The 24,691-nt window shown below is 37.5% G+C and overlaps 1 protein-coding gene and 1 long non-coding RNA gene across 5 annotated transcripts in view; both read right to left on the reverse strand.

Annotated features, from left to right (window-relative positions):
• Positions 1–24,180, reverse strand: part of LOC117155567 (uncharacterized) — a 44,979-nt gene extending 20,799 nt beyond the window's left edge. For both annotated transcript variants that reach the window (XR_013059647.1, XR_013059648.1), the window contains exons 1-2: positions 23,867–24,180; positions 22,544–22,691 (exon numbers count right to left, since the gene is read on the reverse strand). This is a non-coding gene — a long non-coding RNA (uncharacterized LOC117155567). The remainder of the gene's footprint in view (positions 1–22,543; positions 22,692–23,866) is intronic.
• rho-5 (rhomboid-5) overlaps positions 1–24,691 on the reverse strand; it is a 287,901-nt gene that overhangs the window by 123,213 nt on the left and 139,997 nt on the right. The window lies entirely within an intron of this gene.

A 24,691-nucleotide genomic window follows, 5' to 3' on the forward strand; every position in this document is an offset into this window, starting at 1 on the left:
GTTTCATTCAAATTCGTACAAAATTTCTTATCAATCCTTTTCTTTCGCGTAAAACTCTTGAAAAATTATACACCATCGCATCTTACCCAAATCTTTATCCTCGCAAAGCGTATCATCTTATCTCAAAATTCTATTTTTATTTCAGAGTTCGTCTACCAAAAAGCGCTTCTTACGTGGATGACTCCTCGACGAGCAAAACGTCTCGCTAATTTGTTCCACAAATTTTGATCGATTCGACCCGCACAAGATCCGATTGTGTCTCGGCACAAAGCATTAATTCGTATTCATAGCGACACGGAAAAAGGGATGGCTGCCGTTTGATCGGTCGAATATACGACTCGTCGGAGTGTCGTCAGGTGCAGCTGGAACGCCGCAAATATCCCCCCATGATGCTTCATCCCGTAGTTTCACTGGAGTTTTACATTCGCCTTTTACGTGACCAAGACAGAGACATTTTTGGGAACAGCGATGGCTAGCATCCGGAAAGGACATAAACGGAAACACGGAAACGAAACGCAGATGCTTTCATGCGGTGCGGCTTCTTTGCTCGTGTTGTCGACCGTGTTTTCGCGTGCCGGTATTTCCGTCTGAAGCCATACTACTCGTGGACATTTCCACTGGAAACAAACGTGTTTTTGAAGCTGGAAACCTGATACCGCGGAATGTGTTTCTATATGTGGACTATTTTGGCGAAATTGCTAGTCTGTTCCGAGCTTTGAAAGATAATTTGATGGAAAAGATGGTAAATTGGTTCGTATCTTAAGCACCGATATGTAAAATAGGACTTTGAAGGGAAGCCGAGAAATTGATATTTTCAAAGTAATAAACAACTTTTATTTTTGCTTAAAATCCTGTTTCCCGTAAATTCTGTGTTATTTAATTTAATAATAATATTAATAATTTACCAATAATAACATTAGGAAATTAATAAGATACGAACTGTAGATGAGGAATCTACCTCTACAATTTCACTATGTTGAATCAAACTGGATGATTAAATGATTAATGTATCACTCATAAAATTTACAATTACAATTTCATTTGTTTCCTTGTCAAACTTGTCGCTTTGAAACTTGTTATCTTGAAATACAAGAGGGTCCATTGAAGCTAACTAACCTGCAACTTACGACTTGTAAAATTTGACTAACTAATTAGTATTAGTTGAAGAGGATCCTAATTTTCATTGATTCTCCTCTTCCACGCATTTACCGTCACTCGGATTTAGGAACAAAGATTGGACATTGAATCATTATAACCGAGCGAGAAGATCTTTAGCAATAAATGCAAATGAATTTGGTTTCTTTTCATGACGTTCTTCCGCGATATTATATGACAGAATACGATGAATTTTGCGACTCATTGTTCCAGGGAAATTGTATCCGTCCCTCTTAAAGCTCCGTTAATTTTCACGGCACAATTTTCCCCAATTTATACACTCAATGATTGCGCAGGCAATTCAGCAACAAACGTGCTTAAGGAAATTCCAAGATAAAATACGGGCGCAATAAACAGAAGAAGATTGTACTCGAAATGGCATCGTTACACGGTGCAGTGTGCTTTAAACACGGACAAAGCTTAACAACACTCGCCTGCATGCAAAGAAACTTGCTACTGGCCGAAATTCAGAATTATTATACCGGCTCTGCATTTCGGCTTGGATACTCGAAATCCGTGGCATTTTCATCCCGAAATATCCCTTATTCGAACGTTTACACGTAGACGTTTAAACATCAACCGTGGATTTATTCTCATCGCTGCAACATGGTCGACAAATTCCCATTTACGAACGAAGATAAATATCCCAAAGCAACAAAGTTTCGGAATTCCTTCAACAATTATCCATTTAGCGTGCGAGAAGAAAATACGAGTAACGGGGTTTGGAAACCTTAATCGATGACACAGCAGAGATTAAACGTAATGTATTCCAACTATTCCCAAAGGGGATGCACGCAAAATCCTATCTCTCCTTTTCTGTTTACGTACGACCGCGTGACGTATGCGCACGTTATTTGCATGAACACAAAGTAGCTTTGCACACACGATTTTCTAAGTTGATGTCCTACTTGTGTTCGAGAGATAGCATAAATCTTGCTTCTAATATCGTACGCTGTGGAACAAAAAGAAATTAATCGCCACAGTGTTTGCAGATTCTTGTACATATTTCAGTAATAAAATACTTCCGTGAAAAGGAATTTGAAACATACTTGCTCCTGAAGTATCAAGCGGTTAAAGTATACTTATATAAAATATATAAAAGCTCGAAACACCCGATATATCTCTATTTAAAGAAGAAAATAAAGCTATCTTCTTATTTTTCTTTTTAGAAAAACACTAAACGAAACTATCAATCATAAAGTACTATTTTCAGGGAAAAAAGGTCCATCTTCCCTTCTCGTCAAAACGATCGATCTTTTTCCAAACTTTTCTCCAAGTATACTTTCTGTAAATATTCAAACTGAAAAAACACGTGGCATATTCCATGATTTCAAAATGCAAACTAAAATATTCGCTCGATTTATTTTTACGATAAAATGAAAATAAATAGCAGGTTTACAGGCATCGAAGTGGTGGATTTTATCTTGTGGCAGATTGAGGATTCGTTGGCGTTTCCAGCCAATACGTTTCGGCCATATCCGTAACGCAAACGAACGAACGGCGTGGTGCAAGCCTGATCGCCATGGTCACGTAATCCCCCGTTTAAAATAAACAAACGTTCACGAGGCAACGGGCCGAAATTTCCAGCGTCAGGAACACCGGCCGGTGACGTTTATCCCGGAAGAAAATGGATCCTCGAACCGGATTTCCGCGACAGAGTCCGTACACCCATTTCGGCACGGAAGGAACCACCAAGTCGGGAGGATCGATGGTATCGACAGCCTGTCCACGACCATCTCTCCCGATACAATCCCTACCGGACGTTCGCTCTGAAAACCCGATACCTGCTGATCCGGCCTTCCATCGAATCGAACCCACACGATCTGCACCCTGCTGCACCCTGCATGCAGATCCTCCGTCATTCGTTCTTCTTCCAACCGTAACACGCAATCTTCTCATTATTTAGAACTTGCGTTTAGTTACTTTGCAGTATTCAATACGAACCTTTTTATTTGCAGGTAAATTCCATAGGATCTATGTCACATCCATTACGGATAGGAAATGATCATGATTTTTGTACTGAGAGGTAATAATTAGGTTTTTATGGGTATTTATGGGAAATCTGAGAATTACTGGAAAATATATGAAGATTATGTAGAAAAGACCTAATAAGATTATTTCTCTGTTTTTATATTACGTGGTTGTTAAAAAGAAATCAGTTAATTGTGGTACAATCGAACAAAGAATTTGTTAAGTTCAAAAATATAATCATTGTAACAATAGACAATACATAGTGCACAAGTCCACTTTGGTTATTTATTTTAGCAGAATTGTCCATTTTACCAGAAATTAGATATACATTCTTGCATCTTATTAAATGTTTCGAATTTCGAACCGCGCTGAAACTAAAATGTGCAGACAGACTGAAAATGTCAATATCAGTTGTCTGACAACTGAGATTCGTGTAATTCGTGGATTGAATTTTATCGTCCAAGATTTGTCTGATAAGGGTTAGAAAGAGCAACGATAGATATCACCAAATTCAAGAGAAAATTGGTTTTCCTTCAAGAGAATGGTTTCCTGAAGTGAAGAGGTAGAAATGCGAATCGATTTCTATTTTAAACGCATATATTCCGGCGACATTTAAATTTCAACAGTGAAGGGACCGCAGTGCTTAGAAAATAGGTCACGCATCGAATCCAGAACACGTCATCAATATCGAGTGACAGGGCAAATGATCCGACATCATTTCACCAGTCATAGCTGATCGAGATTCTCATGAAAGGATTCATATGGAAGCACGGAAGAATCAATTTCTTTCAACGAATTCTTACAGCGCAACGTCTGACCTGTTTAACTCATTCTACTGACGCACACGTTGCGTCTCTTCAATAATCTGCTTGTAGCTAAGTCAAATGCAATTCCGTTCGTGGATTTACGAAAATCATCGACAAAATCATTTAGAAAAACAAGAAAGACAATGTTTAGAGTGTTGAACAAATTATTATCATTATTTGTTAACCAATTCACGAAGAAGTATGAAAATTAATCAGTTAGCCGATTTTTTGGTTGACACGTAAATTTCAGCGATATTTGTAAATTAGCAACAAACTGGTCGCCAAAAACAATATTTATTATCCAACAATTTTAATCCTTGCATCATGTTCGTACAAAATGTCAATAAGAATTGTACCTAATAAGAGAGTTTCATTGAGAAACTTAATATTCGTTCGTTACCAACATTTCTAGAAGAACTTCTTGCTACAAAATTAAATATTGAACATTGAATTATGCTCGCGGTTTCATTATTTCCGTGGTTTTTATAGGACGATCGACATCTATATATGTAAAAAGTTGGATGGTATATCGAGCACATCTCGATCATCGAAAGTTTTATCATCGAGATAGGTCGCGGTGCATTTCGACGATTCGGCGAATGCAGCCGACAGACACATAAAACTCCGGAATTTGTGGCTCGCTGGAAAGAATGAGAGTCGAAGAAGGCCGGAAATAGAGAGAACTCGACGGAAAACAACCCCTTTGGCGCAACGTAAAACCAGCCACGCCGATCCATTAAGGTCTGCAAGATAGGGCAAGATACAAAAGATTGCTCGTAGGGAAGGATTAACCTTCTCCCGTGAGGATCTTTGCGATCCTCTATCACATCTTCTGTTTCTTTTCTCTATCGCATCTTCTGTTTCTTTCATTCAGCCTTTACGTTTCTTTCCTCCCTCGTAATGGGAGCGAATAATAAATTACAAAATAGAAGCTGCTATCGCAAGATAACATTACTTCAACTTGCAAATTTACAAATTATTATACATTTGTAAAACGACACTAAAGAATTACGACGATCGAGTAAATTTCGAATCAAGGATCGAAAATTTATAAAATTATCGGATCTTCCAAATTTATAAAATTATTGTATCTTGCGAATATACAAATTATTGCGCATTTCTGAAATAAATGTAAAGATTAACTAAGATAAAAGTAAGATTGACTAAGCTTCGAATGAAGGATTACAAAGATCAACTAAGATAAAAGTAAGATTGACTAAGCTTCGAATCAAGGATTGCAAATTTATAAAATTATTGAATTTTGCAAATTTGTAAAATTATTGTAACTTACAAACTTATAAATTATTGCGCATTTGTGGAATAAAAATATTGCATTCATGATGATGGACTGTGTTTCTAATTGGGGATCACCAGTTCATAAAATTATTGTAATTTACGAATTTTCAAATAATCGTGCATTTGTGGTGTAAAAGTAAAATATAGATTATGGTATTTATACTGATCGAGTTTCGAATTGAAGATCAATGCTTAGATGTCTCTATCTAGAATCTTCTCCTTTTAGGATTCTATATATACATTAAACTTTAACAATTTTGAGAATCGTCTCCAAGGAACTTTCCACTCACACGATGCAAAGCTCGTGGTTTTCGAATTCGAAGGCAGCTGCGTGTATGGCAGCGATTCCCCGAAGGAAGTGTTTGATGTAATTTACAACGACACATCCAGGATGACTCTCGGTCGTGTTACAAGCGACGCAAACTTTGGACACCACGGAACTCAGTTCACAGCTACTAGCCGTCACGAATATTTGAAAAGTTCCCTGCTTCTGCGCAATTTTATATAAATTTAATTTATCTAATAATTGTTTCTCTTTTTAAGCAATCGAAAATAATTACATTCCGTCCAATCATCAAACAAAAATCAATTTCGTTGTCAATGCAAAAAGTTCGAGTTACTTTACAAAAAGAACAGCAAGATCTGGTTTTTTGAGACACGTTCTCGTGTTCTAAAAAGAGTCAATTAAGCGTGAAATCGAGTAGTTTTTATGATAAAAAGGTCGAGCGATTCCAAATCGAAAGTTTCGAGGGAAGTGAAATTACAGGAAGCTGAACGAGAGCTTTAGCGTCGTTTATTTGTACTCTCAAAGGGCGTGAGGGCATTAATTTTCCCGTGTACCGTTAATGAGCGGGATGTATTAATTAGTTCTCTTTATAAATTGGTGCCAATCCTCCTTGCTCACGGGGTGTACCCCGTTAATTAATCCACGGGGAAAGTTCCAGGTGTATTCGCGATGCAAAGATCACGTCGCTCGGCCTAATTGATCGGATTGTTCAATTAAGGCCCGGTCACTGAGCAAACAAGAACTGGGCGGCCCTTTCAACGCTTATGCAAATTCGGTAAAATCTATAAAAAAAATAGCAAACTCGCGGAAAATGCATCCATTAACTCTCTACCGGAATCCCCAGACAATTCCATTCGACCTTTCGTTCGAGAAAATGCCCCTGCCGGGCACATTCTCTTTTTCTACCGCTGTTTCGCGCAGAGTTCACATTCTCCATGATGAATTGAAATCGCGCGTATAATTAGGAAGACACACAGGTGGAGGTGCAAAGATAATTTTACTAAAAGGATACAGAAATTTCTCGTGGTTTTGAATATTTAGAAATTGAGAATTTGGTAACCGAGTTGTGAAATTTCTTATGTTTCGTATTTCCAAATCTTCTATGCTTTAAGCTCTTAAATCCCTGCAATTTTTGAAATTTCTGAGGCTCTACACTTCCAAATCTTTTAATTTTTCAGGTTTCAGACTCTCAAATCTATAAATTTTCGAAGCGCCAAGTTCCCGAACTCCCAAAGCACGAAGCTCTCAAATTTTCCAACATTCAATTTTTCAAAGTACTAAACTTTCGGAGTTCGCGAATTCAGAAAAATAAATCTTCAAAGTATTATATCCAGTTTTCTAAACTTGCCAAATTTTCATTTCCAAATTTCCAAGCTTTTCCATGTTTCAATGGTTTAAGTTTTCAAATTTTCAAGCTTAACCTCTTCGAACCTTTTTGTTATCAAATTTTCACGCTTTCGTATTGAAATTTTTCCGTGCCTATTGACTACTAACTACCGACAAAATTCTCTTTTTGTATTTTCCATTTTCCAGGGTTAACGTATTAAACTAGCATTGTTGGCCGACAAACTCATGTATGAAATTTCGCAACTGACAGTTCTGTTCTCCATGGCGTACCGAATGTAAACGGAAACGATTGCTCCATTTCAGAATCCAATGTCTCGTTTTTCCGTATGAATTTCACTGGTTCGATTTTCCATGTAGCTACGCAGAAAAAGTTTATCATCGTTGGACCAACTATAGTTTCCCTCCCTTCCAGACAATTCATTGGGATAGATTTCGAAGGGAGGAAAGCGTGAGTACGAACAAAAAGAAAGAAAGAAAGAAAGAAAGAAAGAAAGGAGGGCCAGAAAAAAAGGGACAGAAGAAAGAGCATGAAAGGAACATTCTTAGCCAAGATTCTGCTGATCGGTATAGCTTGCAAGTATAGTACCGAGATTTTCGAAGGAACAGAGAGTAATGGTCTGTAATACCGTTCTCCTGTCTATACATTATCGACTACGAAATTGAAATCATCCATTTCTCTTTTGTGCCGAAAGGAAATTGCTTCCAGCAGTGCCAACGAACGTGGAAACGCAATCGTAATTTATGCACTGCGAAATTTCGTTTCTTTTCGTCGCAAGTGGATGTAATTTATTTAAAAAGCCCAGTAATACACTTGTAACTATTTTACTCTGGGATATAATTAATCTACTAGAAGCCAGTGCTATGTTAATACAATATTTTGCACGCAATTCTTTTTCAGTAAATTTACGCTATTGAACACTATTTTTTTAATATAGTAACTACGGAACGAAATTTCAAAGATTCGTCTAATTTACTGTTACTGTTTCATGGTTCGCGTAGATGGTATAGTCTGCCAAAGTTTGAAGAAACTGAAACTTTGCGCATAGCATTACCATAAATTTTCTTTAAATTGTCTCTGTTCCCTGAATAAATAAAATACAAGTTTTACAATACCATATCGATACTACGTTTTCAGACGAAGAATCTCTCAAACAACGGTTTCGCGATTAAACTCAGCCACTCGAACATCGTACGACCAAAATTTCAACCTTCGGTCGCGAGCAATAATTCTTCTTGGTTGCGAAGGTCGGTCTAACAGTTCATAAAAATTCTAGGACTTCGGAAATAAGGAGATCGCTGGTGATATTTTCATACGGGTCTGCTAACGTTCCACGAAAGTTCGCGACAAAAGGAAATAACGCTACAGGGAGAAAGGTCGCTAGGAAAATCTTGAAAGAGAGGGAAAAAAAAGTGAAACTACAAATCGAGAATCGGACCAGACGAGACGTTTCCCATTCTCGATCGTCAAAACACCAAACCATTCGTAGACGCGTGATGTTGGCCGAAATCACCGTAATAAAATCTCGTCCCAACGATTCCGAGGAAACCAAGCGAGAAGAGAAAAAAAAAAGAAAAAAGAAAAGAACATCATTTTTACGAGTCCATATGTCTTTTGGGTGGGAAGAAAGCGTTCGACAGCGATGAAGGATACCAATGAAAGCGTAATGGTGCTCGACACCCTCGTTCTATTTTGCTCGTAAAACGCGGCTAAAACACCGACTCGAGCTGCGGATCGTAGTAAAAAGCCGCGTGAAGTTAGTCGAAATGTCTTTAAAGAATGCCTATAGCTTGGCACGAAACGTGTCACGGCTGATAAAAGTCCGACCATGATCCGTAGAAAGACTACAGCTACGTGGTCCAAATGCAATTTAAGAATGCTAGCGAATGTTCTGCCAGGAATTTCCTTTTTATGATCGCTTGGGAATTTTAATGCATTGACATAAGGGTAGTCTTTATGGAAGTACGATTATGATCGTGTTGTATAGTAACATTTTAAGCGTTAATAATTCGGAAATTCTACGCGTGGAATTATTCACTCAGTGAATCAATTTCAGATGCGAGGTTTTAAGAGGTAAATTGTAAGGAGAGCAAAAACAGAAATTTTGAAGTGTGATGTAGATTCAGGTGCTGGTCCAAAATTAAAAATCATAAAATTATGAAGATAACTCTTGTACTGATTCATGTAAAGAGAATATGTATGGAAAATTCTATAACACAGGAAATACATTTATATGAAGAGATTATCTAGCGTTTTATAATTAAAAAAAAATAGTTTACATCAAGAACCTTTTCTTATCCAATCTTTATAATCCTCCAATTCTATTCATTACTCACATATATTTCACCTACTGTATAATTTCACTAGTAGACGCAAAATCCCGCCACCGCTCAGTACCACGTATCAAACACACATTCGATTACAAAGAACCAGCAACCATCAACACGCAAATATTTCCTAAATTATATGTCCGAACGGGAAGAAAGTCGTCGAAAGGATCTAAACATCGATAATCAACTGCCTACGATAACCTGTACTTATATCATACCTACTACATCATTTGTCAAACACAACTTTTCAAGCCCTTCGCGTGGCTGGTAATTTCGTCGAACGGCTTGCACGTTCACTTTCGCGAAACGGGCATACGCGAACGAGGGTGGCATTTTCACGGATATTCGAGTACAACCTCATTACGTTACGCGGTCGATCGACCGTCGCGTCGGGAAAGAGAAGTCCTAAACAGATTGTCCAATTCAGCGAAAAATTAGAGGTTCGGTAGATCGGCGTGCAGGCGATATGCTCTCGTTTCGAAGCCATTAACTTTTTCTCTGGTCTCGCGGATTCCCAGAGAATATATACGTGTACATATATATATAAAAGTGGTTGGATGTTACTCGCGTGACACACTTGCTAGTCCAACCACCATCCGCACCGGCTATTATTTCGTAATCCAACGTGAAAGTCGAGAGCCGAACCTCCGTAGAACCCACGAAAAGTTCGAGTGCTGGCAAAACTGTGCGCGAGTGTCTCCCGTCGTCGATGAAATTTTAATCCAATTAGAGCTCATCGTCGTTTTCCGCTCTCGTTCCTCCTCTCGAGCTATCGCCAGCCCCCGCGCCTCTCTTCTTCAACCTTTCCTCTCCGTCTCTTTCATTTCAGGTCCCTCCGTCTCTTTCTTTTTAGGTCTTCTCGTCTCTCTAGCTTTGGTAATGTGGGTGCACTCTAAAAGCTAAAATCAATAAGCGTTGACTACGAGAACGAGCACTTAAGATAGCCCCAAGATAATGACGCACCGCCGCATGAATAATAGAGGCGGCGCTTCTTTTAACCCCGCCGAATTTGCGAGGCAAAATCGCGCAGAGGCTAATCGATACGCGAACACCATCGTCCTCTCTCCACGCTTTTTCTCTTACAGTTTCGTCGTCTTGTTGGTTAGGTTAGAAAGCAACGAGTGCCTCGAATATATTTGCACACCTGAAGTTCTCTTTGGGAAATAAGGAACGAAGTTGGGAATGGTTTTAAATTAAAATACGAGAAGCTGCTGAAAGCAACGATGCTGTAACGAGTGGTTTCTCTCGATAAAACTCAGTTCCGTGTGTTTTAGATTGCTTACGTTACTTTGACTATTTTTATATTATACACCTACTGGATGGGGTAAGTTTGTTTGCAACTATGATTTTTAAAATAGTATCATTTGATATCTTAGAATTTTTCACTGCGCTTTCGATTCAATGAACAATTTTTTATTCTGGAAAATGACAGAACGGACTAAAATGATCTTTAAAAAAGTGACGTTTTTTTAATACTATGTTAGAATAATGAAAGTTCTACTGTACGTATAATCTACTGAAAGATCCGTCTTTGTCAATGGACAATTCTCCAGAAATTTTGGTTACATTTGTGCTGGTAATTATGAAAGTGGCGTAAGTCGAGAAATCAAAAATATCGAGATTTTCATTTGTCTTACGTTCCATGGACTTATCATTTTTTGCTAAACAGCTGTAAAATGAGCAACGCTGTGAAGATGTCACTTTCATATTTATCTATGGAGATTCATATTTGTTTCGGCAGTAGTGTAAATCAGGTGTTTTTCCTGCGTAAGCTGTGAGATATTTATGAGAAAAATATAATTAGATATTTTCGTTGTATGATGATACAACGTATAAAATATTTTATGAAACATCAATAGATCCTGAAACGGAATTTCATATTTTAGAATCATCATCGAAAAGAAGAGGACCAATATTATATTATAACTTACAGGTACCTTCATTATATGCAAGTGAGAGACTAATGACAAAAAAAGCAAATAAATATATAATGGATCTACTAACTTACATTCCACCGATTCGTCATGAATACTTTAAAGCCCTTAATATGCTTGAAAATTTTGTTGTCGAAGCAAAAGACGATTAATAATTATTTATGCAAAATTACAATATATGTATAATATATAAATAAATAAATCCGTTTGTTTTTAGGTTGCTTTCTTAATAAAATTCATTATTATCTATTATCATAAGTCTCTAACTAGGATATAATATGAATTTTGAAAATGGTGTAAGTCATTTAAGTATCTAAAAAACATCTTCGAATAAGTTGCCCATAAAGTTGTACAATGATATACAAATCTCTCTCTCTCTCTCTCTCTCTCTTTCTCTCTTAGAGGATCGCATATTTTACGAAACATTTTATTCTACAATGGAAATTCTACTATTTTTTAATACGCTCGAACGCGAAAGTCTAAATATCTGGAAACAAAATATATATAACTTACAATAGTTTCATAATCACTGGTGTATTTAAACACAAATCGCCACAGGTAAGTTATAAAAATCAAAATTTGGAAGATTTATCCAGCATCACATCGTATATGGTTTACAAATATCTCACACTATCTACATAACAGGAGAGTAACAAATAAATAATCAAAAGTAACAAATACCACATATCAGTTTTTCAAAAAAAAAAAAAAAAAATAGGGGAGACCTCTCTTTCGAGATGCTCAATGACAAATGCATTTTCTAAATGATTAATAACACCACGACCAGACTAAACAAATAACACACGGCTGTCGTGGCGAATAGCGTTTCTGATATATCGCGTGTCATTAATGGACCGATACGATTAAAAATTGAAGTTTCCGCGTATTCCAGTTGATCAAAAATACGAAAAACAACCAGCGTGTGTCATTCGCCAATCCTCATCGCCCAATTTTCTGTCGATATTCTAAAACAAAGTGGCCGAAGGGTCTCGAACGTGCAGGTTGCCTGGCCACCGGAAAGCTTCGCAGTAAATAATTCAGCAGCGAGACAATACAGCGTATCGATCGAGCCACAATCACGAAACTCTTCGTTGGACGTGTGACGATGCATTCAGCATCCGTGTTTCGTTGTTTCGTTTGAAATGGAATCTTCCATTGAGTCGAACGAAAAAGAATTGAGCAGTTCAAGTGATGCAACGATGCGAGTAAAAAGAGTTTTCTTTTTTTTTAGTGAGAAAAGATGTAAATTTTATGTAGAATGTAGCGATAAAACAATGTTTTAGTTACTAGAATTATTGTAAGAGATAGAAATAAAATTATAAGCCTCGATATCGCTGCAATTGAAAAAGATAAAAACACAGCGTCTGTAATTTATCTGGATGTATACAGGATGTCTCACAAAAAATTACTACAAGCAGTTTTCTCTGAAATCATCTTAGATATCGGCTTGAATTTTTTTATAAACCAAATGGTTCAAAGGGACTTGGAGTACAACAAATTTGAGAGGATGGGTCTCCAGGCAGTAGAAAGGGTGCAACCTTGAATTTCCTTAGTGGAACGACATATTAACATTTGTTATTCAAATAGCTGCTAAAAGAAACCCATCCGTTCAAGTAATAAATGATGCACGAAGTTCAAAATTAACAAACATACACTTTTTATTAAAAAATTCTCATATCTGACACTTACAACATCTATCATTACAAGTCGTCAACTAATAGCAAGAAAAAGTGAAGAAAAATTCATTTAGCATTTCGATTGATCAATTAAACGAGAGAAATTAAGGAAGCAAGAATAAAAAAGAAGCTGTGAAAAAAGGAATAAATGAGTAGAGTGAAGCGGAAAATAGCCAATTTCAAAAATAACAGATTAGACATTGACAAAAACCTCTCAGTCTCTTTTCCTTTCATACTTCCTCGCTTTATCTGTCTCCTTCCATCGCTCGAATCCTTTGAGACGCAACGAAGAGAAGTCAAAGAAGCCTATGAAAAGGTTGGCCGCCTTGTTCGCCCGCCTGTTCCAACCCTCTTCCCTTTCCTTTTTTTCGTTTTAATACTTCAGCAACCATTCTCCGCGAAGAATGTTTCCAACGTCTATGGAATCCGAGGATACGGTGCTTACGGTGCCTTTCGAAAAGCCAGGAGCAACGGCAGCATGGTGGAAAGTGACTGAGAAACTGGGAGAATGGATGCAGGTATGCGAAGAGCCGGGCACACGTCGACGCTGCATTATCGATTTACTACAACCACGCCGTGCACCGTCGCCGCGACATTTCCTACGCGACAGAACGCTCCTCGGCTCTCTCCTTGCCTGGTCTATCCACGTTTGCCTACGCGGAGGAATTCGAAAATGTGATGGATTCGACGCGATTTAACGAAAGACCGCGCCTCTTACGAATCACCGGTGGAAGCTCTCTGATGCCAGGCACGTGGAATAGAATCAGAAATCGAATGGATGGAGAAAATTCTCGGGATTCGTGGTATTCGGGAACGATGAAAGTAACACAAAGAACTCGAACGCGATAAGGTGATTCCTTGGTTGCAAATTGTGGGAATAATAGGTCACTGGAACAACAGAAAATTCGGTGCATTTAGGTTTACAAGGGAAATGATGGAGAATTTATCCTCGATAAGGTGATTCGTAGTTGTAAATTATTGCAACGGGAAGATTTGTGTGAAGTGTTTGGAAGAGAAAATTCGGAGAATTTGTAGTTTCAGAAAAGATTAAGAAAGATTACACGAAAAGTCAAAAGCGTTTAGAACGGAAAGGAATAAAAATTTCTAAGAATTTTTCATCTTAAAGAAACACAAGGAATTATATATAAAGAGAAATCTGGTTATAGAGAGTCAGCCAAAGAACTTAACCTTAGAGTAAACTTTTTGACAGGGCTCGAAAAGCTTCTTTAAATCCCCTATGCCTTTCTCCTAATGGGTATAGAAACCTTTTCTGAGCATCAGATTAGCAAAATCGCTCTTGTCGGAAGTTCGCCAAGTTACAAAGAGTTGAAGCTCGACTTGAAATTCTGCCATTCAAAAAGAAACGAACGCGGAATCAGTCAGATACGGAAGAAGGTTGCTCGGTTCTCCAACACGCAGACGATAGTCAGACGAAATACTCGTGTCGAATTTCCATTTCATCCGATTGCGATTCCCCTTTCACCGAACAGTAGAAAACGTTTAGGTGCAGAACCGCCCTATTTCTTTCTCTAACTCTGTATGTGCGCTTCGATCGCGGTGCACGAGTAATTACATGCGTCAGCTGGTCTCTGCAGTGGCGCACACAACAAAAGCAGCCGGATTTTTTCGTTCGCCAAGAAATCCCAGACTCATTCCATCCGAGATTACCGTCAGACACGTTCATTGTCTCGTGCCAGTTCACATTTATCCGCCGGGGTCACCGTCGCAATTCCGCCATTTATCCCGCTACTCCGGCTCTTCCGTTGCTTATGGGGGTTTACCACGTTTACCCGCGAATCGTATTTTTCAGCCGCGCAACGAAGGGACATCAGGCCCCACTGTCGCGTGAAGCGATAATTAATTAACGCTACGAAACGTGGAAAAGCTCCACTTCCCGGATGACCGTGCAATTTGTTCTGCCGTGTGCGTCGTGGCGTACAAAGGTGATTTTTCTGGATTAACCCTTCAGATATAGTCGCCGCCGATAGCTGAAACGGACATTTAAAATGTGAAACACGACTGCGCTTACAATTTGTCAGAAGCTGATCAAGCTGTAAAGAGTTAAAACAAAGGATCAACGTTGCGTTAACGCAACATTTGACTTTTCTCAGTCAATTTACATAATTAACTTCCGTTTTTTTAACATTCTGACGGCAAAAGGAAACTTCAAAGGAGCAATGTTTTATGTAAACTTTTAATTTCCTCGCGGAACGAATATAGCCAAAGAATTATGCGATGTTACCGTTGACAGGCTGTCTTTTTTTTTTTTTTACCCGTCTGTGCATTTCTTCCCGTCATGAAACACGAAGTTTACTCATCATCCGGGGAAAACGTTCCCCAGCTCCCACAGGTGGCTTTAGAAGCCGTGTATCAAGCGTGTTTGCTCGAGGAATGTTTGTGCGGTCTGTCGTGAACATGCAAACATGTCTTAATTTCCATGCATAGAGGCTTCTCTGCCCATGGCATCAATATTTCCAACGTTTCAATGAGAGGTTCTTCGGAAAGAAGCCATATTCCACGTAGAATAAGCGAATAGCACAGAATTGTTGTAGGCTTCAATCAAGATTTCACCATAGACGTTGTATCATACTGATACAGGAAAACTGAAGATAATTGAAAAATAGCAAAGCTTTTCTTTGAATTTGCAAAGTTTCGTTTTATAATTTTGTTATATTTTATAATAAAATATAATAATTTACACATTATTTCGTAAATGATACAATTCTTCAGTTTCCTTGTTTATAGAATCTTGTAAAAAATTAGTGATGACCGATATTTTTCTATTTCTTGAGATAAATATTTCTATCTCAGAGTTAACTTCTTCAAAAAAATCTCAATCATTGCAACACATTCGAATTTTCTTCAAACTCACGAAATTTCCGAATAGCAAGATCTTGCAACTCGGTCTACAGTCACTCGTTCGATAGAGAATTTCATCAGCATCGCTACTAGACGAAATATTAATCCACTACACCAAGATTATCTCTTTTCCCATCCCAATTTTCCGACCCTCCTATCACATCGGGCTTTTCTCTTTACAAACGACACCGTAGCACGCGCAAAACATCGCTGCACCATACTTCATCGCCATCCAGCCAACACAGCGTCGTTTCAACCGAAATAAAACCTTGGCTACGTTATCCGCCAGGAATCGAACTCTTCAATTACGCGAGGTAACGATCACAACCGAGTCAGGCTACAAAGCAACAAACAACCTGTACACGCGCATACATGTATATCGTGAAAAAACGGCAGCAAAGTATCGAGATTTTATTTCCATCAGCGTGTTCTCATGACGTATTTCTCAAAGCGTCGCGAGACCCCGGTTTCCAAGAATTTATCTGAAATTCGATTTAGTGCGCGACGCGACGCATCGACATCGAGTCGTGATTTGCATGCCCTCTCGAAAACAAGACTGTCTATGGGTTGAAACGCGGAACCGGCCCGTCCCACCTTCGATTCACTCTAACGAAAGGGGTGAACTCGTACAGGGTTCCATGAATATTTCATACGTATCTCGCGGTGTATCGGCAACTCTTCCCACCCCCAATTCTCTCTCTCTTTCTCCCTTTCTCCATCATCTTTTTTCTGTTCGAGCTCACGCTTTGTAAAACAGGCTGGCGCGAATGAAAAAGCTTGCTGCGTATGCGTCGTATAATTTCGAGGTTGATTCTCGACGCGACAACCCTCGCAATATCCCTTAACATTCTCCTTAGAAGCGGCACAGGAATGGTTCTTTAAACCGGTAGCTACGTTTCCTTTCTTTCGTTCTTTATTTCCTTTTCTTCTCCCTTTTTGTATTCCTTTTCTTTTCACTGTGTTTCGTTTTCCCTCGCATTTTCACCCCACCATCATAATCAGAACCGACAGAGCCACGACGTTCTCTGGCCTCCCGTGAATACTCGCCGTCCTTTTTTACGATGGAAATTAACGGGGTATAATGTAAATCCTCTTTCAACCTCCCACCCCCAACCCCTTTCGTGTATCCTTTATGCGTCGTAATGCGGATCTCGTCTCCGCGGCGTACTGTGTAATTAGCGTGGTAAATATGTATAAAACGTAGCCGGGCTTTCAGCGATAACAATCTTCCGCGGCGAACGACGCGATGTCGGGAATTTTTCTTGAATAATTCTGTTTTAAAACGAGCGGATGGCGCAGCGTGGAAAATCGAGACGAGTCGGTGTTTCGTTGCCGCTACGAGGAGAGAGGACACGGGGAAAACGAAATTTTCCACGGTTTCTCGACTCTCAACGTCATGGTTGTCCTTTTAGAATCACGCTTATCTCTATCTCCTAGCTAAGTTGATTTTTTGTCAATCGTGTTTTTCTATCGTCAAAAGGTTGCCTAAGTTTGCAAAAAAGATATGCAAGAATCTTAACACACTGGCTCGCGAAAGTATTTGAACATCGACCATAGAATATTTTATGCGAATATTGCGCGTCTTATGTGAAACATTTTAAAATTTCATTAGCGATGAAACGTAATCATATCAACCAAAGAAACCAATCCGGGAATACATATATAAATTATAGAATATTTATTTCGAACATATATTTAGTAGAAGTTAATATGCCGCACGAATAGTTAATTGTTATCTCTGATAATAGAGAATAAAATGATAATTATTTTTATCTATAACTTTATGGTCAAATTATATCTCGCAAAAAATAAACAAATATCTAAATACCTTGGAGTAGTGGTGTATAGAAATATGTTTTACGGATCTCCATTAAATCTCAATCTTTATGGAGATTGATGGAGACTTAATGAACATGTATGAAAAATCATATCGTTATCTTTAATAACAAAGAATAAAATAATAACGACTACTCTTATCTGTTATCCTTTTATGATCAAGTTATATCTCGCCAAAAATAAACAAGTATCTAAATACTTTCGAATGGTAGTGTATAAAAATATGTTTTATGGATGTCCATTAAATCTCAATCTTTATGGAGATTGATGGAGACTTAATGAACACTATTCTCTTTAATAGACCGATCTTTTGTCCCGTTTTATTTCTCTTCTTAATCCTAACTGCTTTTAATAAAATAAGACATAATTGGCCAAGAAATGAAACAACTTTCTTGAAAGTTTCGCTCGTAAAGCTAAAGTTGGAGCGAAGAAGTAAAACGTTTTAATTTCCATCATACCGGAATTTTATGTATATCCTTCGAAACTTTATCGCTAAGCCTTATTTTTATTTTCCTCAAGTTGCTTCAGATCCCATCTACATTTACAAGTTACAAGAAACCCGCTATCGATGCATGCGATTTTAATTCAGAATTCCATCGGCGACCTCCAACGACTACGTCGAGCTCGCGGTATGTACAGACAAATCGTGGAATCGATAACGACAAAGTTTCGAATTCTACAACGAGTATTACGCGAAAGTATCAGCGTACAGGTCGAGTAAGTCCGACCGCGACATTATACAGTCGACGCTAAAGTTATACCAAGCGTTTGCGAGGGCGGCGTGGAAACATTTCCGGTAGCTTCATTCAAATCAGAAGAATAAATAACGAAGAGGCGACCGTGTCAATACGTCAGCATCGATCGTTTGCTAAAACTTGCCTCGTTAAGGAGTCATCAGCCAGAGGAAAAAGCCATCTAGATGTGCCGCGACAAGAAAAATTCAAGCCCAAGAGTATTTCGATACGTTCCGAACTCATTTGCAATGTTGAGAAGAAACGAGAATTCGATATTTTAATTTCACTGGTACGATACGTGGAAGTATTTTTTTATAACCACTGTGAATACGCGATTATCAAATCACAGTGTGTCTTACCTGGGTTATTTCAAAAGTTAAGTTGTTATATTTATAAGTTCAGTTATATGTATTGCTCCTATGGTCACTATATGTATGGTTTAGGGTCAGAAATTTAACGACCTTCAATTTGACTCACGAAGGAACATCCATCGAACAACGAAACAGAAATAATAATATAACAATGCAATATAAAGAACAATACGATTCAATCTGGAATAGACCTAAGTAGTCGCCGTCAGAAGTTACAAGCTAAAATAATCTCTACTGAATAATCTACTTTAATACAAAGTAATATACCGTTAAATGCCCAAGAGCGTAGTTTGAAATAATATTATTATTCCAACAATTTCCCACGGTTGCCAAGAAACGGGAGTCCTCGAAGGGAGACGAAGAAAATCCCGCGTTCGGAGCGCGGCGTATTAAAAAACAATGAACGCTTCAAGTTACCAGTGACGGCAACTACAAATACTCTCGTCGAAGTTAACAACAGCCACTTTGAAAGGATGCAGCTGCAGCTATACGCCTAATTCCCAGGCCAGTCGTTCACACCGCAGTCGCTTTTCCGCTCTGCGTTCGCGAAACGCAACTTTACCAACGACCTTTCCTGCCGTACGTTTAATTCCGAAATCAGTTTCACCGTGCAGTTGAAATAACTTGCCCGGAGTTCGCCGCCAGAGAATATCTCAGCTTCCTCAGCTCAGGCTACTATTTCTTTCTCTCTCTCTCTCTCTCTCTCTCTCTCTGTCTCCTGACGAGAGTCATGAGACGGAGAAAACTGCCAGAAGGAGAAAGGGGTAAGCATGACAAACTGGCGTGCTTAAAATTAACGAAACGTTATGTACACTTTCGTCAAAAACAGCAAGGAAATTTATTAGTGTTGATAACTATGTAGTAACTTGCGACTTGCAAAATTTCATTAGTAATATTAGTTGAATCGAAAAAAAGATTTTGATTAGTTTCGTTTTATTGAGTGAAACTTTAGTTGCACAGATGAATTCGTCTAATCAAAACCACCATCTGCCTGGATGATGGGATGCAACATTTGATTGAAAAATAGAAGAAAATTAGAGATAATAATGGAATCTGCTTTGGTCGTTATGATTACAGCGTATGATTTATAAATCAAATTTGTCCGTCGTTTGTAATGTATCAATTTCGAATCAGTTATTTCACGTTATTTATATCAGTTACAAAATATATAAAGCAGCAACTTTTCTTCATACGCAATACAGTTTGAGTAAAATTAATACTGGGTGTAGGAATATACTCAGAACTATGCTATTTCCTTTTCTTAATAAGTCCTACGAAGATTGCACGAGCCATAGTGTAATTGCACCGAACGCTACGACACACTGCTTTAATCTACCACCAATTAACCCTCGAACTGACAGAAGGCTATTAAACGTACCACCAATTTCAAGCGTCTAAAAATTACTCGGCAAATTACTTGTCTCAGTTCAGTTTTCACCGTATGCAATTGGCGAATATCAAGAGCGTCCCAGCTTCAGTTAACCAATCTTAAGAAAACTGACCTTCCACACATCCTATCTACATCTTTATGAATAACTAAATAGTTTACGAATAGCAATATTTGTAAACACGTTCTATGAATATATTATTTGTGTGATATGAAACATTTCGAAACTTCATTAGCGCTGTAACGACAACCAACTATCCTATTATATTGGTAAATTTTGAAAGTAATCTAAAAATGTATATAGAAATTATTATATATATTTAAAGAAAAAGAGAAACCAGCAGCATGTAATAGAATTTTTTCACATGAAGCTTTGGTTTTTAGCAAAATAACTCTATCCCTCTGCCCAATATTTTATCCCTTTGACAATATTTTATATACAATAGTTGACCAACGACTTCGGAACATTTTTGAAATGGAAGTTTTTGAAGCGAAAATTACCTGCTACCCTATGAAAAGAATGATTGAAAGGTAATTTTATAGCCAATATCCTCCGACATAAATAGCCATTTTTTGAAAATTGCTTGACAACAATAAATTATATCTATTATCCTATCGAAAGGATGTGTTACGCCACGAGGCTTACCACAGGCTGTATTTTCTGACTGTCGCTCGCGGTCCTACAGTGTCGCAGGCAGATCGTCTTATCTGCCCGCCGGATCATATACAATGGTCTGACGAGCAAAATCAAATAGTCTAACGAATTCATTTAGAGATATCGTAAAGTTGTATCAACTTTCTGTAATATATTCATCATTTTATTATCAAATATATTATTTTATGTTAACCTATTAATGCAGTGTTACATTCATTGAACCACTTCTGTTATCTTAATCGAAACAGGGGAATGACTATTTCGCGGCGTCGATTAACAGAATCGTATCGAGAATTTACGCCTCTCGCTGACGCGTTTTCCTAGCGACCGCGTCTCTCCGCGAACGGTCGTAACAGGATGATTAGACGATAACTTATAATTTTTTTATTCATGCAACCTAATTATCTACTAAAACGAATGGCTATTTCTCGGAAACAAGTTAACAACGAAACATACTTTAATTGACGCGTTCAATTTAAACCTTGAATAAAGAAAAAATACATATATACTGTTCTGAAATTATGGCGGAAAAATTCAAGATATATAGATTAAGAAACAAATGCGTCATACCTAACAAACTCTTCGATGATCAGGTAAATCTGTGGATGAAGCGATCCGATTGTATATGGCAAATAACGTGATTTAACAGAGGCGTGACGTGCCACAAATCGTGCAACAGCGTGAGTGGAATCTGGATAGCCGGAGAGGAACGCGACACGAGGAGCACGAGGCGATGCAAGGAAGCAGCCCAACACGACCTGACATGATTTAACAGAATTCTACGGAGCACCTATGGAACTACGAGAAACACACAGAGAGAAAGAGAGAGAGAGAGGCAGAGCGATTCGACGAGAGAACGTGTGCGAGGACGAGAGTAAATCAAGCACACGTGACTCGCGGCGGCGTTAACCGCTCTCACAAGCGGATATGGGATCAACACCTGCATGTATCATCGTCGTCGACGGTGTGTATTGCCGTCAGATGTACTGGACGATCGCAGATGCTCGCACGATGCTCGCTTCGTACGACAGTTGCTCGATGTTGTATAAGCATCCGGGACTCGGCCACTGAATGGGTTTGTCAAGCTTTTAGAGACGAAGTATCGAGTGGCAAGATTTACTGTACATACTGAGAGATTCGCGATTAACATGCTTGCCGAGGATGACGACATATGGTGGTTCCGATTGCTTAAGGCATGGTGACATGACGTCGTCGCGATTTAGCACCGATAACGTTACGCGATTCAACAAAATGCACATACTGCTCGATATTATTAGAGGATAGTTGCTGTGAACGATTCTATTATATTAACCGAATATATAGAATCGAAGAAATTCTATAGGTTTAATGGATTGAGTATGGTATTATTTCCATGATACTAAATACAGATTGATTTTAAGATAATTGCACAACAAGCTGTACAGGTATAAGAATTGGATATAAAAGTTAAAGTGACATAGAGAAATCCCCTAGTTGATTTGAGCAACGATAGTAAATGCTTAATGTGAATATATCTTTCTAATGACGAATAACATCTAACGAAAGGATGACTTCAATGTCTTTTGTTACTTTTGCTCAGAATGTATTTATATATTAAATATTTGAAGATTCTTCGTTTTGTGTACATATCCGTTCTGTTTCGGCTTTAAGATAATTACAGCGCGTTTAACTTAAGATATTCTACATCTTAATCTTCGAATATTTGAAGGATTATTGTAAGATTAGAAATAATTATTAGAGAGATCTATAACTTTCATTTTAAAAGCAAAGAGGATATAATGTGATGAGAATTAAGAATTATATCGCAGATATTTCACATAAAACGCAATACTTTTCAATAGTTACGCAATCTAGTACGACATAATAAAGTTGCAATGATATTATCTGGCGTGTTCTACTCACATTTTGTTGACGAAGCGAGCAAGAGGAAATTAGAAACACATCATCGAGCGGAGTGAAGGTAATCGTCGAGAACTCGTTTCGTAGAATACTCGCCACAATTTCACTTCCATTTCACCGTGTTCTCGTAACGAATTGCGTTCCTTGAGATCTACGTTATAAATTTTCCTTTAATTTTACTTCTCTTGAAAAAACTAGTTCAATATTTCAAACAAATATTTTTGCAATGATTAATACTAATTAAATTGATCGTAATATACACATACACCGTTCTTTGCAATAATTTAATTCTTTTCTAATTTAGACTGACAGAAAATGATATAAAAATGAAATATTTCTGTACCTGTGATATATTGATATTCTAAGATGTGAATCGTACGACGTACAACTGTAAACTATTCATTGATATTGGCGATAATATACAATATTTGCGTGCATCTACGGTTGTGTTATTATTATTGCTTTCATGAAAGACTCGGAGCAGATAAATATATTCTGCGCCTTAAAATAATAATTTGAGACTTCCCTTATATCAATGGAACTTCTATGTGGAATTATAATCTTAAATAATTGAAAACATGTTTGTAATTTAAAATGTTTCAAATATTATCTTTTAAAATATAGAACTGTGTTTAATATTAAATAAATTTTTTGCAAAATAATCTTAATATTACCCAAATATAGAAATAAACTCATCATATCGGGTGACTGCATAGGGTGGATTTAAATCTGAGTCACGATTATCTCAAATAAGGAATCACACGTACTAATCATATGAACACAGTATCTCTTTTATCGTCTTATCTTCTGATATAACTCACAAGTACATTTTTGCAAGATAAGAAAGCGAAAAATGTCCACAAGACTTTATTATATTATGCTGTTTAATATATTGTAACATAATAGTCTAATTTTTATTTCAATCCATAATACAAGTAAAGTACAAGTAAGTAAGTAAAGTAGTACAAGAAGTAAATAAATTCATTTATTAAAGCTACATTTCATACAATGTACATATATGAATATTTATAGACACTAAAATATAGAAAAACTCGAAATGAATAAAGGAAATGTTTGTCTCTTTTCATTCATTCACAAAATACCGGTCTAACAGTCAGCCATTGTTCCCCTTCTTTTTTTACCAAACACTACATTCAATTTTATTCATCAAAATTAATATGTATTCAGAATAAAATTGAAATACGTAATAACAAATATAAGAGTTTCAAAACGATGTATGTAATTATTACAATTATTTCCGCATATCGAATAAATAACGTTCTAAATCAAAATTTTTTAAAATATAGAAACGCTTTACGTGCTTACCTGCGCTGTTTTGACTCAAGTTGTTAGGCTCTTCTTTCGCTTGACACCTTAAACGCTCGTCGTGACTCTCTATTTTTCCTGTCTAAGGTGCTACTATTAATAGAAATTACATATACCGAGGAAATAACGTGTCCTTTGCACTTTGTCTGTGAAACTACGTAACACGGTACACTGATTACGCGCAACATTCATTGAAATAATTAGAAAAATTTACTTTGCGATCGACAAGCTGTGCCACTGACCATGGTCTCTGGTAAACTGCGCGAGTAGGATGCGCAGTAGGCCAGCACACGTGTTCTTTGCGGCATTATGCTTGATACTGGCGACAGCTGTGGACCAGCCTTCCAAGACATAACCTTTTCCAACAATACGTACTATCATTGGCGAAATAGGGTCAATGCTCCCGTCAATCTAAATTACGCGGTTAAATTCTTGACCTTGTCTTTCCAGTCTGTTAAAATCTTCGCCTTTCTTATCGAATTTTTAACAAAACTGTTTGGCGATACAATTATTTCAATTTTATATTATCGGGATGTTGGATGAATTCGTAAAGAAATCTGTAAAAAAGTTTAAAGAGAAATTTTTTAAGTTTGATCTACGTTTCATAAAATTAGAACTTTATTAAATAACTTGCGTTTTTATATGGTAACTTTTGTAACTTTATGGTAATTTCATGATTTCGTTTGTGAAGAATTTTAGGTCTTTTTCGTATACAATGTCCAACTAGTAACATTTATTCGAATTAAACATTTCGTTATTTCTTAAATGTTTACAGTTTTGGAAACGCAACGATCTTTCTGAATAATTCAATACGTTATCTTATAC

This window comes from Bombus vancouverensis, chromosome 12 (genome assembly GCF_051014615.1).
Source record: "Bombus vancouverensis nearcticus chromosome 12, iyBomVanc1_principal, whole genome shotgun sequence".
Lineage (NCBI taxonomy): Eukaryota > Metazoa > Arthropoda > Insecta > Hymenoptera > Apidae > Bombus > Bombus vancouverensis.